The following is a 17120-nucleotide window of genomic DNA, read 5'->3' as shown; positions in this document are numbered from 1 at the left end:
GTTACACCCCAGGTGATGACATTGCCAAATGGTTGGCCGCCTATGAGGTTTCTTTAAGGGCTCACGGGATCCTAGAAACTCATTGGGGAGGTGGGCTGTACAAATACATGCCACCTGCTGGCAGAGACACTTTGTTGGCTCTGGAGCAGGATGAGCAAACCCACTACCCTGCCATGAAGGTGGCACTGGTGAAAAAGTTTGGACTTACCCCTGAAAGGTACAGACAAAAATTCAGGGGAAGTCACAAAATGAGTAACCAGAATTGGGTAGACTTTTTAGACTACGCCAAGAAAGCTTTGGAGGGTTGGGTCAAGGGCAGCGAGGTAAAAGACTATGAGGGGCTGTACAATCTATTTTTGAAAGAACACCTCCTCGAGAAATGTTTTCCCGAGTTGCGCCAACACCTGGTGGACAGCAAGCTGACTGATCCCCGGAAGCTTGCAGAGGAAGCGGACACTTGGGCAAGTACCCGGGTGTCCTCCAAGGGGACTGGAGGGGATTCTCAAAAAGCCGGACAGGGCACCCCCCAGAAGAAAGAGGGAGGGGATAAAAAGAAGGAGTTCTCCAAAGGTCCCCAAAATAATTTCCAAGGTAAGGGAGCAGGTTTCACCCCTAGGGCAAACCCGCCCAGAAACCCTAATCCTGGCCAAAGCCAGCAGCCAAGGGTTCTCCACTGTTTTGAGTGCGGTGGTGTTGGACATTATAAGGGAGATGTCAAATGCCCAAAGAGACCACCCCCTCCCACCGGAGGAAAGTCACCGGGAGTAGCTAGTGTAGCGCTCGGGGAGGAGTTGCCCTTAGATAAGGGGGGTGAGTGGGCGGGTGTCACCTTACTGTCCCTGGGAGAGCGGGAGATGGTGCCAAAGATCCAGGTGCCCCCAAATACTATAAAGTATGGGCAATGGGTTACCATCAATGGCCAAAGAGGGGAGGCTCTGAGAGATACAGGAGCCAGTATGACTATGGTGAGAAGTCAACTGGTGTCTCCAGAGCAGGTTGTTCCTAATGTACTCCACCCCGCCGCGATGGCTGACGGCAGAATGGGCCACTATCCAGTGGCTGAGGTTCCCTTTGAGTGGGAAGGGGTTGCAGGTTCACTTCGAGTTGCCGTAAGCCCTGCCGTGCCAGTTGATTGTCTGTTGGGGAATGACATGGAGCACAACACTTGGAGAGAGGTGGAATACCGGACGCATTCTGCGATGCTGGGTACACCTGACTGGGCCTGTGTAAGCACACGGTCTGCGACTGCCCGGAGAGGGAGTTCGCCTGGGTTGGAGCCTGGAACAATGGCCCAGCCCGCTGCCAAAAAGGGTCAGAAACGGAGACAGGGACAGCCTGCTTCGGCTTCCACGCCCCATGTGACAGATCGGCCACCTGCAGTGGTAGGCCAGGAGTCCGTGGAGGGGGGAGTAGACTCTCTGGAGGATTTACCCATCCCTGCTGAATGGCATGTGGAGGGAGGTCCTACCAGAGAGGAATTCTGTAAGGGGCAGAGGGAGTGCCCTACCCTTGAGGGACTGAGGCGTCAGGCTGAAGCCCAGGCAGCAGGTGATGCTACGGGACACCACCATATTTACTGGGAGGGTGGCCTCCTCTACAGTGAACCCAAGGTACCTCTACCTGGCTCATCAAGGGCCTTGGTGGTCCCGCAGCAATACCGAGCCTTTCTACTGGAATTGGCTCATGCGATACCACTGGCAGGACACTTAGGCCAGGACAAGACCTTTGCACGGCTTGTCCTCCACTTTTACTGGCCTCAGATGAAAGTGGCGTCCAACACATACTGTAGGACATGTGTATCCTGCCAGGCCAGTGGGAAGACAGGGGTGAAGCTAAAGGCTCCCCTGGAACCACTTCCTGTCGTTAGCACCCCCTTTGAAAGGGTGGGCATCGACATTGTAGGGCCATTGGATCCACCAACAACAGCTGGTCACAGGTTCATCCTGGTTCTGGTGGATCATGCCACACGGTACCCAGAGGCCATCCCTCTGAGGACTGTTACTGCACCTGTGGTAGCCAGGGCCCTGATGGGAATCTTTACTAGGGTAGGATTCCCGAAGGAGGTTGTGTCTGACAGGGGGACTAACTTCCTGTCCGCTTACATGCGGACCATGTGGAAGGAGTGTGGGGTGACCTACCGGTTCACCACTCCTTATCACCCCCAGTCCAATGGACTGGTTGAGAGATTTAATAAGACCCTGAAGGGCATGATAAGAAGTCTGCCAGAGAGCTTACGGAGGAAGTGGGACGTCCTCCTACCTTGCTTACTGTTCTCCTACAGAGAGGTGCCACAGAAAGGAGTGGGCTTCAGCCCATTCGAATTGTTGTATGGGCACCCGGTGCGTGGGCCTCTCAGCCTGGTGAAGGAAGGATGGGAGAAGTCTCCCAGAAAGCCTCCCCAGGATGTGGTGAGCTACATGTTGGCCTTCAGAAGCCAGATGGCCAAGTTGTGGAAGCAGGCTGCTGACAACTTAGAGGCCAGTCAGGCAGTCATGAAGGAATGGTATGACCAAAATGCTCACCCGGTGGAGTTGGAGCCTGGCCAGAAGGTTTGGGTGATGGAACCTGGAGAGCTAAGTGCCCTTCAAGATCGTTGGACAGGCCCATTTGAGGTGTTGGAGAAAAAGGGTAAGGCCACTTACTTGGTGGATCTTAAGACCCCACGGCAGCCCCTACGGGTGCTGCATGCCAATCGCCTCAAACCCCACCATGAGAGACCAGAGGTCATCCTGATGATGGTGACTGATGGTGCTGAGGAAGCAGAAAGCGAGCCTCTCCCAGACCTCTTTTCATGTCAAGAGAAGGATGGGTCGGTGGAGGGAGTGATTCTCTCCCCGTCTCTCACTCCTGAGCAACGAGAGGACTGCCGACAGGTATTGGGGCAGTACTCTTCACTGTTTTCCCTTGTCCCAGGAAGAACCCACCTGTGTACCCATGATGTGGACACAGGAGACAGCCCCCCAGTGAAATCCAAGACCTATAGGCTGTCAGACAAGGTGAAGGCTAGCATCCATGGCGAAGTTGCCAAGATGTTAGAGCTAGGAGTGATAGAACCGTCCAGCAGCCCTTGGTCCAGTCCGGTGGTGTTAGTCCCAAAAGCCGCCCCACCGGGCACCACACCAGAACTGAGGTTCTGTGTGGATTACCGAGGACTGAACTCAGTTACCAAAACTGATGCTCATCCCATCCCCAGGGCGGATGAGTTAATTGACCGGCTAGGAGCTGCCCAATACCTAAGTACCTTTGACCTCACTTCAGGGTACTGGCAGATCTCCTTGACAGATGGAGCAAGGGAAAGGTCAGCCTTCTCCACGCCCGAGGGACACTTCCAGTTCTGTGTGATGCCCTTTGGTCTCAAGAACGCTCCTGCCACATTTCAGCGACTGGTGAACCAGGTCCTCTCTGGAATGGAGGGTTTCTCGACTGCTTACCTGGATGACATTGCTGTCTTCAGTAGCAGTTGGGAGGACCACTTGCAACATTTGCAAGCAGTTCTCCAGGCGCTGAAACAAGCTGGATTGACCATCAAAGCCAGCAAATGCCAGATTGGGCAGGGGTCGGTTGTGTACCTTGGACACTTGGTGGGTAGGGGGTCAGTGCAGCCCCTGCAGGCGAAGATTGAGGCAATCATGGCCTGGGAACCCCCCAAGACACAGACTGAGGTCCGAGCTTTCCTGGGCCTCACAGGTTACTACCGTCGCTTTGTGAAGGGGTATGGCACTATTGTAGCACCCCTCACAGAGCTCACCTCTAGGAAACAACCTCGACGGGTAGTTTGGACAAAGGCTTGTCAGCAAGCCTTTGAAAAGTTGAAGCAGGCAATGTGTGAAGCACCGGTCCTGAAGGCTCCCGATTTCTCCAAGGAGTTCATTGTTCAAACAGATGCATCCGAACATGGCATTGGGGCAGTGTTATCGCAACTAAATGAAGAGGGCCTGGATCAGCCTGTAGTCTTCCTATCCAGGAGACTGCTTCCCCGGGAACAGAAGTGGAGTGCAATTGAGAGGGAAGCTTTTGCGGTGGTGTGGGCTCTGAAGAAGCTGCGGCCATACCTCTTTGGCTCGCACTTCCTGGTTCAGACTGACCACCGCCCCCTTCGTTGGCTGATGCAAATGAAGGGGGAAAATCCCAAGCTGTTGAGGTGGTCCATCTCCCTACAGGGAATGGACTTCCGGGTGGAACATCGGCCTGGAGTGGACCACGCCAATGCAGACGGTCTCTCCAGGTATTTCCGCCTTAGTGAAGAGGACTCCCAAGGGGTTGGGTAGTTCTCCCCACTTTCAGCTGGGGGGGACGCGTGTTAGACCTGTCTGGATTTTTTCGCAGTCCCTCCTCATTATTATTTATTTTGTCCCCTTTTTGCCCCTCATACCCTTAATATTTTTCTGTCTACTATTTTTTTAGGTGTTGGTCAAGGGGATAGGTGTTCTTTCTTCCCCCCATAATCTTTTACCTCAGGCCCAGAGGCCTGTTCTGACAGGAAAGTTGGCACCACCTAAAATGGTGGCCACCAACTGCCCCAACTGTCGCACCTAGAACTTGGCCATAGCTTAACATAGGGCATTCCAGAACCTTCTGGTCCATGCTGGACCATTGAAGGGCAGCCTATAAAAGGCGGAATGCGGGGCAGCCATTTTGTCTACCTGTGGAAGTCAGCTGGAAGACAGGTGGTAGCTGAGGGTGGGAAGAGGTTGGACTCAGGGTTGACCTCCTGAACTGGGAGGCTGATTTACTGGTTTAACCCACTATTCCCCTGTTGGTTACTTGTCTTGGCCCCGCTGTGGGAAGTTGCTGGAGACCCTGGGCGCCTAGCTTGCCCCCCTTTCTAACTAATAGTGGGGAAGCCCATAGGAGAAGGAGACTGCAGCGCTGCGGAGCGCAGTCCTCTGCCCGGAGACTGGTAATTGAGTTGGACTGTCCCCTGGTCCCTGATTCCCTGGAGCGTCACCTCTCACCTGCTGTGGTGGAGCGCCACTGAGGAGAGCAGAAGCCAGGAGAAAACGGGCTGTTCCGCCCTTCTAAACCCCCAAGTTGGTACTGGGCGAGCGGCGCCGTTGTGGAGCCGAATTTGTGTGCCCTGTGGTGAGAAGCAGACCGGGGAAAGCCCTTGTCAAGTGCCCAGTGGAAGAGCAGCGTCAGACAATCAGCGCGGTCTCAGGAGGTGAGACACTTCTCTTTCGCGCATGCCCAGTGGCGCTGTCAGGCTCCGTGAGGCGGAGTTGGATTAGTGCAGGCGGGAGCGAGGGAAGCGTCGCGCATGTCTGGAGGATCAGCGCGACCCCTTCCAGAGCGAGGAGAGCGTCGCGCATGACTGGAGGATCAGCGCGACCCCTTCCAGTGTGAGGAGAGACGCTGAGAGTCCCTCGGCGGTCGCTACACAGAGGAGCTTCTCTCCCCCCGGCTCGAGCGCCCTGCGGTGAAGTGAGCGCGAGCGGGTAGGGAGATCTCTGAAACCCCCATCAGCCCCCTTTCTGAAATCAGCCTGAAACCCCCAGCGGCCCCCTTCCTTCTGAAGAGTATTAGCGGGAGCGGAGCAGCGCGACCCCTTCCCAACGCCTGTGTAACCCTGTGTGGCCGGGCTGGTGAGGAGGCGGCGCTGAAAAAGAGACCATCAACGGCGAGCTCCAGCTTCCAACGCTGCATCACAAGTAAGGTGGGGGATCTGGGTTAGTAGAGACTGGACCACAAGAAAGGAAGGTCCTACAACTAAATTACTGTGAACAAGTCCCTAGTGTGAGTTCAGGGACAGGTTTAACGATACTGTGGTCTTGAGACTGGGGGGAAATCTCCCAAAGTACTTTACCTTTACAAGAAAGCCTCCCTGGTTACTGAGGCAAGATAAAATTGCCAGATTGATGAACTGAGTAATATTGCTGGTTATGATGTTTGCTTTCATTACAGAGGGGGACAAGTGAAGAAACTAGATAACAGTAGTGATAGAAGCCAAAGTTAATTAAGGTTGCTGTCTGATGCCATGTTCTTTTGACCATAGCTCTTAAAGCAGGTTCACACTCCTGAAGGTGGCACTACTGATGTTCATGATATCCAAATGTAATGAAAGTTACTGCTGATTAGTTTATTATTAATTCAATAATATCTTCTTGTGCTTATATTGTATGATAGTTTTCTCTCCCAAAACTCTAGTGGATTGCTCTTCACTTGATTTATTGTAAAGTACTGAACTGTAAATGCTAAACGTATAAGAGAACAGAGTATATTATTTTTATAAAACAGTACTTATTTTTCCACATTTTTGGTGTAGCGTTTTCTTTTGTGTGATATTGCGTGGTTTTACTTTTGGGTGGTCTGCAACCTTAACACTGTGCCTCTTAAGTATATGTCTTGCCCTAGGCCAGGCTACCCCAGTTCCAACACCCTGTACTGCACCCATTTCGGCGTAAGTGGTTTAGCTTTGTATGTTTGCAATTGGGTATTCTAAATGCCAACTCTTTTTTACTCGCACTGTATAACCCCCCAAATGAAATTTTCTGCTTTAACATTTTTAACTTTTTTAAATGCTTTTTAGCTATTTATTGATGACTTTTGTGATAAGTGAATCTGAGTCTTTTATGCTTTGCAAACACCATAGATGTCTGTCTTGCATTGAATGTATTGTGCATTGTAAATAGTTCTTATGTGGACCTCTTCGGAGTTCCGAAACATAATAAAGAAATTTGAAATTAATGAATGTCACTCATCACTCTTTTCCTCACTCCGGTCTTGCAAATCCTATCTGATAACTTACCTATCTAATCTACAGGCGCTTTACCACAGCCACATGTCCTGAAGAAGACCCGCCCCAGACCCTCAACTAAGGCATCCATAGGGTCGAAATGTCGACGATATTGAAACCATTGGACCAGTACAGGATATCCAGTTTTATTATAGCCAACTTAAGTGGACTACTGGGATAATTATAACTAAATACTGGAACTGGCCAAAAAAGACTCCCCACCCCTTCACTCACTTGTATATAATCACGTTTGAATATCACTATTTCACTTCATGTCACATTATATTCACTCAATTTTATAATGCGCCGTCTTTAGAAAAAGTATTTGTAAAATATGAATGAAAAATAATTCATAGATTAAAAAACGGATGGTTACCCTGAACGTTTTTGGTTTTGGATTTGCATTGTTAGCAAGCTCCTCTTTTGGAGCACTGTCTTAAGTAACCGTATGACTAAATTAACTGTGAAAAGATTTAATTCATGTATTGAAGTAATCAGGTTACATACCCGACAGAACCATTGTTTAGATTAAATTGTATTGCCCAGGTTCTGAGGGATACTGGGTCACCCCATGGTGATTTACATTAAGCAAGGAAGGGCAAGGAGCCCCAGGGTTAAAGAATATGAAATTCCAACCAATGATGGATCTAAGTTATACGCCCTGGTCCAGCGCGACCTGTAGCAATCTTTTTAGCGCTTCTTGCTTCTAATCGTTTTACTTGTTATAAATGTATAATTCAATATCTCAACTTCTATACATTAAATATGTTTTGTTTTGGTCTTGTTTTGTTTAGAATATAATAATCTATATTTCTTAACCCGTGTGGAGTCTTTTGTGGTGTATTTATTCTGTTACTGTGTGTGTGTGTTGCACGAATACTTTACACATTGCCTCTTTAGATACGCCAGACTGCTCTGTGCAAGCTACCAGAGGGTGAGCACAGGATATTTTTAAGTGTGTATCTAGCTTACCCTGACTAGAATAGTGATTCGTGCCTGGCCTGGGGGCATACCTCAGCCAACCAGAAATCCCATTTCTAACAAGAAGTAAGAGGTCCGCTCTTGGTATTGTACATAACATTGGTAATTGGGTAAATGGTAATAAGAAGAAACTCTATTGCTGTGTGATTGTACATTACACACTATTTAATTAAGTGGTAGTAGGAGGCACCTCGCTTGTTGTGTTATTGTGCTTTACACTAGTGTTTGTTTACATGATAGAAAGAGGCACTTCTCTTGTGCAATTCTACGTTACACTGGTATTTGTTTAAATGTTAATAAGAGGAGCATTTGCTAGTTTAAATTGTAAATGACACTTTGGTGATTCACTATAATGCTAGGAAGAGGTTTGTTGTATTGATCCTGTTGCGCTTGTGTATATATTCTAAGAAAGCAGTAACACTTTGTAATAACATTGTCACAGGAAGCTGCTGTATTTGGTTTTTATTGTTATTAGTAAGAGGCACTTCTCATGTTGGCAGAATGTTTGTATCACTATTGTGCTTGGTAATTAGATTATTAACTACACCTTCTATGTTGTCGAAGTGTATATCTTAATATGGCATTTAGTTGATTAACAAGATGTACCTGTCTGCTTTCCTATGAAAACTAAGGTATTTTTATTGGATGCATATGTTCCTTTGACCACAAACATGTTGCACTGAGCTTGTTTGACCATCTCCCCTGAGAGAGTAGTGTAGTTAGATGTTAGAGAATATTCATCAACATCCTTCCACAAAAGCTGACCTCCAAACTGTTCCAGAACTCACACCATCCTCCCTTGTCTGACACATGGGTCCCGGTTCCCAAACTGCATTTTCTAGTACATAAAGTTGTACTACAGTAGTCCTCCTCATGGACGCCAAAATGGTATTCAAAAACCCATGGCTCGAGATCTATGGCTCTGCCTCTCCAAACTTTTCTGTGCAAAAAACTACTCTGCCACAGTGGCATAGATCTCCACATATTTAGGTATTTATTTTTATAGTAAATATGACTTGAAAATGGAGACAACTTACTACTAAATGAAAAGGTGATGAGAAATTTTAGGAAGGGTTTTAGGAGGAACATGCTAATACACACACATACCCACAAAAGATTAGGGTCATTGCTATTCACAAACTAGACTCCCAAAGTTTCTACAGCCCTAAATGTGCCAAAATATTCTAAAATGTGGTCCACCCTGACATGGAAGAAATTTAAGCACCACACATGGCCGCTCACAGAAACTGCAACACACGCACATAGAAAATAATGGAGTCAGGATAATAATATGACAAATAGCACCCTATAGGAACGAATATTACATTTATTAAACTATTTCCACATTTAAATTATAAACAAATTATATATGAGTAGGTGTGTGTGTGTGTGTTAAAATGTGTACATACTTGTTTAATAAATTCATTTATTATTTTAGAATTGAATTACCATAAAAAATAAATTACTATTTCAACACATTTACTACATGTGCATTTTTTTGCCGAAGGGGGAAGACCATCCAGAATGCGGTCGCCAGAACGCTACTGGGTATTTCTGGCAGGTTCAGCACTAAGCAATCTCTCCGGGATTTGCATTGGTTCCCGGTGGGCCAGCGTGCTTTGTTTAAGGCTCTCACCATCGCCCACGGTGCCCTCTGCAAATCAGGATCCATGTATCTCAGGAGATGCTTTGAGTTCTAAGTGCCAGACAGACATCTCCGCTCCGCAGGGCAATGTCTTGCTGTCATTCCTCGCTACCGCCTCATTAGAACGGGAGGTAGCTCCCTCTCTGTCAAGGCGGCCAAGGCCTGGAATACCCTGCCCTTCGAGCTTCGGAACATCCACGACCTTAGGCTGTTTAAGAAGCAGCTAAAAACCTTGCTGTTTCACTAATCATCCAGCCACGGTACACACCTCCTTATCTCCCTGATCTGGCTTTTGCGCCAGGACACTTCCGAGTATCCGTGCACGTTATAAATGGCGGTTAACATAACATAACAACAAGTCTCTTGGGAAGAGTACTCTTCAAATATGGCTTTTAGACCTGATGATACATCGATCCTCTTTGGGGAGACTAAATTTTAGCTATGAATTATACAATAGAGGAATAATCTAGGTGTTCTTACTGGCTCCTGTAAGGCTCATAAATCTACGAAAAATGTATGCTCGAGGTATAACCTATAGGATGCATGGAGACTCCAAAATTCAGATACATTAGATGTCACACGTTTCTCTCTGTCACATCTTCCATACTTGAAGATAGATTTTTAATGATGTTGGGTTCTCCCACTCAATACATTGAAACCACTAGTATAGAAGTCAGACACACCTCTCACCAGTTCTGTATCACTCTATCTCTTATCTGGGGTGCACCAATTATATAAAAAACCTCTGGAGATTAAACAACGAGGCTTTTAATGACAATGGACATAAAGCTGCAATTTGTACTGAAACCTGGAACTTCCTTGGTGCTAACTCAGTGAGTGATACTTTCCTCTTGGAAAGCTTTAAAAGCTACTATAAGGAATGTAAAGATCTATCACTTCAGAAAAATGACAGGCAGATATCAATGACTAATATAGACTGTAAAATATATGCTAAAGTTCTTACCACACAGTTTGATGAATCAATTCCTAAGCTATTTCACCCCACCTAAGTTGGATTTATAAAAAATAGAGTGTACAGCGACCATACCATATTGTTTTGCCATGTTATTAAAAAGGTATTTGACAAGATATCCTGGTCCTTTTTAAAAGTAGTTCTTAACAAATTTGACCTAGGAGAAGATTTTATAAAAATTGGTATAGACTGATACACCCTTTCTAAAATTAAAGTTAAACTTAATGGTGCTATCTCTGATTATTGTGAACTAAAACAAGGTACAAGACACTGTCCACTTTCGAAGGCACTCTTTATTTTTAATAATTGAACCTTTATTAATTGAACCTTCATTACAAGCTATAAGAGATTATAAGGATATTGCAAGCATTCAATTTGGTAATATTACGGTTAAAGCAGCTGCATATGTGGATGATAAACTGATCTTTACCCAACACGTTGAATCATCTATTCAGGCCTTGACAAAAACAATTGAAGCTTATTCACAAGTATGTGATGGCCTTGAATAAGTTGGGGCCATACAAGTTCTGGGCACGTCTGGCCTATATTGTCAAAATACATTCATAATGTACCTCCATTTTGAATTTAATGATGATCTGAATGAATCCCTTAAACATAATGAATCTATCTTACTTATAAAGGTTAAAAAATCTTGGAAAGCTAGTGCCCAAAAGTTCTGACTTGGTGGGAGAGAATTGAAACACTAAACATTATCGAACCTATGATTAATTATATGATCTCTATGATTCAAATCTACCTATCAAAATATTTATTTTGTAAATTGGACAATATTCTGAACAAATTCCTTTGGAATGGCAAGAGACCAAGGTTCTCCCCGAAGAATCTAAGATTACCCAAAAATTGGGAAGGATCAGATTAGCTACCTGTTCATTATATCATAAAGCTTTCTTTTTCATAGAAAGCTCTAAATGCTTATCACAACCAGACCAATACCAATCAGTTTGGCTGAAAATAGAATGTCAGACCCTACAAACCTTATTTCTTTTTTTAACTGCTCCTAATGTGCATCCTCCTCACTCCACCAAGATATTTCATCAGTCCAAACAAGGGATCGTACCTATTGAGTCAAAATCAACCACTAAACTTAAAAAATCGAATTTGCTACCATTTGCAATTGTAATCTAATCAAACATGGTGGCTCAAGTATCAACTGGCCAAGTTGGACCCTGGCTGGCATAGTTACCTTGGACCAACTTGGTCCCGCTCAATCCTCTCAGACATTTACAGACTTACAAACTAAATATTGCTTGCACAATATGGAAATCTACAGATTCCTTAAATTGAAATTAGGCCCCTCTAAACCTCAGCTCACATTCTCTTCTCTATCTATTCTAGATCTTATACAATCATAGTGGCCACTTTGTTTTCAGAGTCTATGCACTTCTCCTCCCAGAATCCTCTAAATTATTGACATCCACTAAATCCAAAATGGAACATGAAACCAATATAAACAACTCCCCTTAGAATTGTAAACAGATGTGGGCCTCTAATTTTCTAAATATAATATCATGCCCTCACTGTCGCAAACCAAATATCATCTACTACGCATATTTTGTGGACTCCACAATGTATGTATAAAGTTAACTAATTACTCAATATGTTGGACATGTTACAATGGAAGACCTTGGTCACATTTATTTTTATTTTCCACCTACTCAGAGAATTGCGGCTAAAAGTCTTTAGTTCTATTTAAGATATTTTGCAAATTAAACCTATATTTTGTTTCGCATTTGTTGTTCTCGGACCTCATGATACACCACAAAAAAGTTGAATTATCGATATCTTTACTCGACCATATGCTTATAAGTAGTTGTTAATCTATATTTAGCAACTGGAAAAGCTCCAACAAGATCTTCTTCCAAGCCTGGAAAGCACTGTTATTTTACAAGAGAGCAGTGGATAACATCACACTACAGCAATTCCCTTGGAGAGACAAGACCCTCTTTTCCTGACCTTGTTTTTGCTGGCTTTAGGACTCCAAGAACTTTACCACTGCTAAACAGTGCTAAAGTGCATGTGTTCTCCAGTCGCTGCTGTTACCTGGGAGCAGCAGTGGGGCGGAAGGGGAGAAATAGGGTTAAAAAAAACAACACTTTCCTCCCGGCTGGCCGCTGCTGCCTCTTCTGCGTATTCTTCCTAGCTTCATTGGAGAAACAGGAAGCCCTGTTGCTCCCACGCTCCCCGCAACCAATCACAACACTGCAATGCAGCGTTGTGATTGATCTGAGTGCAGTGACAGGGTGCTCAGCCAGTGGCTCGAGGGGTGGGCATGTTCTCCATGCAGGCTGTAATGCAGCCTGCATGGAGAACAGGGAAAGTGCGCATCACTGTTTTGAGTGGCCGAGAGGACTGGCCAAACAGTCATTGCACACTTAGGAGTGGGGGCAAACCCCTCATCGGCGGCTCTGTGAGTCCCACCCTGCCCCCTCATGCAAGCTACCTCAGTAGGAGGAGAAAATAAAATGATAATAAAATTACGGTATTATCATTTTATTGCTGCTTCAAGGCAGTAGCGCAATGCTCCTCAGCCTTAGCGGAGGAGCTGCCACCTGTACTCTCTCCTCTGAACATGGTAACAGTGGCTCAAACCCAATTGTCCTATTTACTTTACTTATAAGTCCCTATTAAAGTGCACTACATGTGCCCAGGGCTTGTACATTAAATGCTACTTGGGACCGCAGCACTGTTTTTACCGTCCACTTAAGTAGCCCCTAAAATGTTTCAGGCCTGCTGCTGCAGCGCCTGTGTGTGCAATTTTAAACTGTTACGTCAACTTGACATTTAAAACCTCTTGCCATGCCTTAAACTCCCCGTTTCTCACTTTTAAATCTCCCCTAAATTAGGCCCTAGGTAGCCCATAGGGCAGAGTGCAGTTTATTTAAAAGGTAGGACATGTACATGTAAGTGGTGCATGTCCTGGTGGTGAAAATACCCAATTTTGTTTTTCACTACTTTGAGGCCTACCCCTCTCCTAGCTTAACATTGGGAATTCCTTATTACACAGATAAGCTGTAATTCCTGATTGAGAATTACTTGTTATATCATGCTTCACATCACTTTTACAAAGATGGCTTTTTTCCCCTCAGCCTGTGTGCCTTCAGCTTGTCTCCAATGCACATCTGGGGTGGGTGACAGTTGGACATTGTTTATTCCCTTTAGACAGCCACACACAAAGGGAGCTTAGGTGTGACAGAGAGGCCATCCACGCCCTGATGGGTTAGTCTGGGCAGTCTGTGAGTGAGGAGCTGACTCTTGCACCTGAATACGCTGTGCCCTAGTTCATACAAAGGGCTGCATACCCTCCTGTAGTGAATCTGGAGCAAGAGCTGGGATGGAGCCCCTCTTTGACGTCAACTCCGCTTCAGAGGCACAACTGGGTATAGGTACTGGGTGCCTGAACCCACCAAATCGGACACTACTGGACCTGTGAAGAAACTCTGCCAGGAGTAAAAACTGCTGTGCTGCTACAAGAACTGCCACTCTACTGGACTGCTGCTCTGGAAGAACTGCTTTTCTGCCGTGCTGCTCTGCTGTCTGCTACTCTCTGCCCTGCTGAGGAAGAACTGGACTAATTGACTTGAGCCCAGAAGTGATCCCCATGGGCATGCTAGCTTGCCTCCTGTTTTACGACTCAGGGATATCAAAGCTTTACCCCCTGCTCCTGTTCCACTGGAAATGGATCCAGGTGCATGCACCATTGAAACTGATGCTTTCTCTGCTGTGCCAAGCAGAATCGATGCATCGCCACTGTTGAGGGAACAGACTGATGCATCACACTTGGAACCAGCGCATTGTCATCAGAACCGAAGTATAGGAACACCACATTCCCACCATTTCAGTAAGAGAAGATCAACACATCCGTTCGACTGTGAGTAGAAACCCGACACATTGGCTTCGGAACCAACAAATCTCGACCAGGGAGCTTTGTCTTTGGAACTGGCGCAAAGCCATTGTTGCATCAAGAAAATTGACTTTTGTTCAGCGGGTCTTGCGTGGCCCCTGTATCCAGCCCACACTCCATCATAGTTGGCCTGAACTCTTGATCTTGTCCTTGTCCAGCAGGACCAGATAACCCCATAGGTGGTTATTGATACTGTGCACTATTTTTCACTTTTACTCTTTCAAAATGTATATCTTGACTTCTACTTATTGGACTTTTTTAATGTTTAGTCTTGTTTTATTTGTAAAATTATAATCTATTTCCCTAAACTTCCTTTCTTGGTGTTTTCACTGTGTTACTGTTTAAAGGTTTGCACACATACTTTACACATAGCCTCTTAATTTAAGCCTGTCTGCTCTCTGTCAAGCTACCAAAGGGTAAGCACATGTTAATTGATGGTGTGTATCCGACTTACCCTAAGTGAGACTGTGGTTCCTGCTTGGACAGGGTGCATACCGTTGCCAACCAGAAGCCCAATTTCTAACACCGACCCATATGGGAGAAACTAGACCTTTATCTTGAACAGTTAAATCATCTGTGACTATTGGACTAATTACTAATTATGTTATTTCTTTGATATGCTTGCATTTTTGTTTCTTTGCCTTATTGTATAATCTCCACTTCTTCTTTCTACTCTCTTCTCCTTTCTCTTCCTCTCTGGTCTATTTTCCTATTATATATTTATAAGCAGTCCAGTTGATAACTTTTAACCCCTGGGCCGCGGCGGTAATTCCGCCGCGGCACCAGGGTGCAGGGGGGGGGCGCGCGGCACCACCATGCTCGTGACGGAACCACTCCGTCACGAGCCGCGGTGGCTCTGTGCTTGTGACGGAATGGTTCTGTCATGGCCCCTCCCGCTTAATAGAACGCGCCGCGCTGGCGCAAAATCACTGCCGCGCAGGCGAGGCAGCCGGGCCGTGACGGAACCATTCCGTCACCAGCACAGCCCCACCGTGGCTCGTGACGGAATGGTTCCGTCACGAGCACGCAAGGGGTTAATATTATTATAGTATTGCATAAACAAATGCAACAACAGTATCTATATATTTTGGTTTTTCAAGGTTTCTCTATGCATGACCTATGTTTAATTTTCTTAAAATCAATCAATTGGTTTCAAATAAAATAATATATGTTTAATGAATCATATAACCTATCTTTGACTATGTTGTGCAACAAAATCCCAGGTCTCATATTGAATCCTGGCCTGAAAATGGCTTATATTGATCACAGAATGGAATCCATTTTGCCATCAAATGTTCCCATGTGTCCCCAAAGTCCCTGATGGTCTCCTTTTTGTTCACAGAAATTGAATCATTGTATGCCATAAATACTGAGTTTATCATGGGCCTAGTCAGGTGGCTTATGCGACTGTCAGCGCCACTACTTGAAGCTCAATTTCTACAAATAAAGTTTCACTAGGTACGATATGACCAAATAAATATAAGTTGTAGATCATTTTTTAAGAAAGGTTCCTAGGTAAATAATGAAAATGTAAACATGTTTTTTTTAAAAAGAGTTAGCAAGTACTTTTGTAATTGTGTATTTTTTTAATATATTTATTTATTGCAAGTATATGCAATTTTCAAGAACAATGGGCACACATTAAAGAATATAAAAATAAAGTGTGGATCAGAAGCAAAGGCATACCAGCGGTGGCACTGAAGTGCACTCCTTTTGAGGCACATATGATCAGGCAAAATTATATTACTCACAGTGCAAGATAGCCAATGGATAAAGCAGGCTTACCAATTGCTCCATGCTGTATGGTGTGGTGGGTGGAAGTAAAATGTGAATGACACCTAACAGACAACTGAACAAAGAGGACTGATTGCAAGCCTATGCATCATGAATGCATGTATTTTTATTATTAATTTTTTTATGTGGGCGACGAGACCTCTAATGCTGTCTATATGGTAGACTAAAAATGCAGTGTGATGCATTATTGTCTACTCTGCCTGTCCTGTGAATGCAAATGTTTATCTGGGTTTCTTACATTAGATGCTGAATCTGTGCTTCTGTATTAAGGCTCTGACAGTGGGAGGGGGATCATATAATTTCTACTCTCTCACCCGCCACCTCTGATCATTTTCCCCGGTTTATCATCATAACATTTGCTTAATGTGCAGTGATGGTGCACATGTCGTCGTCAGAAAAGCAATTCATGCTATTACATCCAAAGCAGTTCCATAAAGCTATTGCGCGGCTGGAAAAAATGTACAATTCTAAAATGAGTAGGGATCGATCTGCAGCAGGAAGATGACACCATGACAGAGGGTGAGACATGTGTAGCTGTTTAGAAGGAACGTCAAGTATGTCTCAATTAAAGTGACTTGGATAAAGGTGGTGCATTATGAGAAGAGCTGCAAAATTTGCTGCATGGTGAAAATTGCTCTTCAAAAGGTTTACCGCACCTTTCAAAATTAAAGATATTTAAAACACAGGTTCTATGGAGATTTAAGACAGGGAGCAAGATTTACAAAGAATTTGCATTGGAGTTGAGTTACTTTTTTAACACAGACCCGACACAAAGTCTATTGCCCTGATTACAAGTTGGGTGGTGAATTCTGTCCCGCGTTTAAATCCGTGTTTACGCTCGGGACGGAATTCCGAGTTTGGTATTTATTAAACGCACCCGATAATTATCGGGTGTGTTAAATAACCCAACATTTGTTACATTTCGGCAGGTCAAACTGTATTTACCGTACTATGCAGATTTTGGTGTTTCAGACATCAAAATCCACATTATTCTCCAATAAATAACGAGCCCGCAGCTCATTTTTTACACCGAACCACTGACCCCGCCCCCAACCTGTTGCCTTTGCTCACT

This window comes from Lissotriton helveticus, chromosome 9, assembly GCF_964261635.1.
Source record: "Lissotriton helveticus chromosome 9, aLisHel1.1, whole genome shotgun sequence".
Classification (NCBI taxonomy): domain Eukaryota; kingdom Metazoa; phylum Chordata; class Amphibia; order Caudata; family Salamandridae; genus Lissotriton; species Lissotriton helveticus.
The sequence above is the reverse complement of the archived record's forward strand: the minus strand, read 5'-3'. Positions refer to the sequence as shown.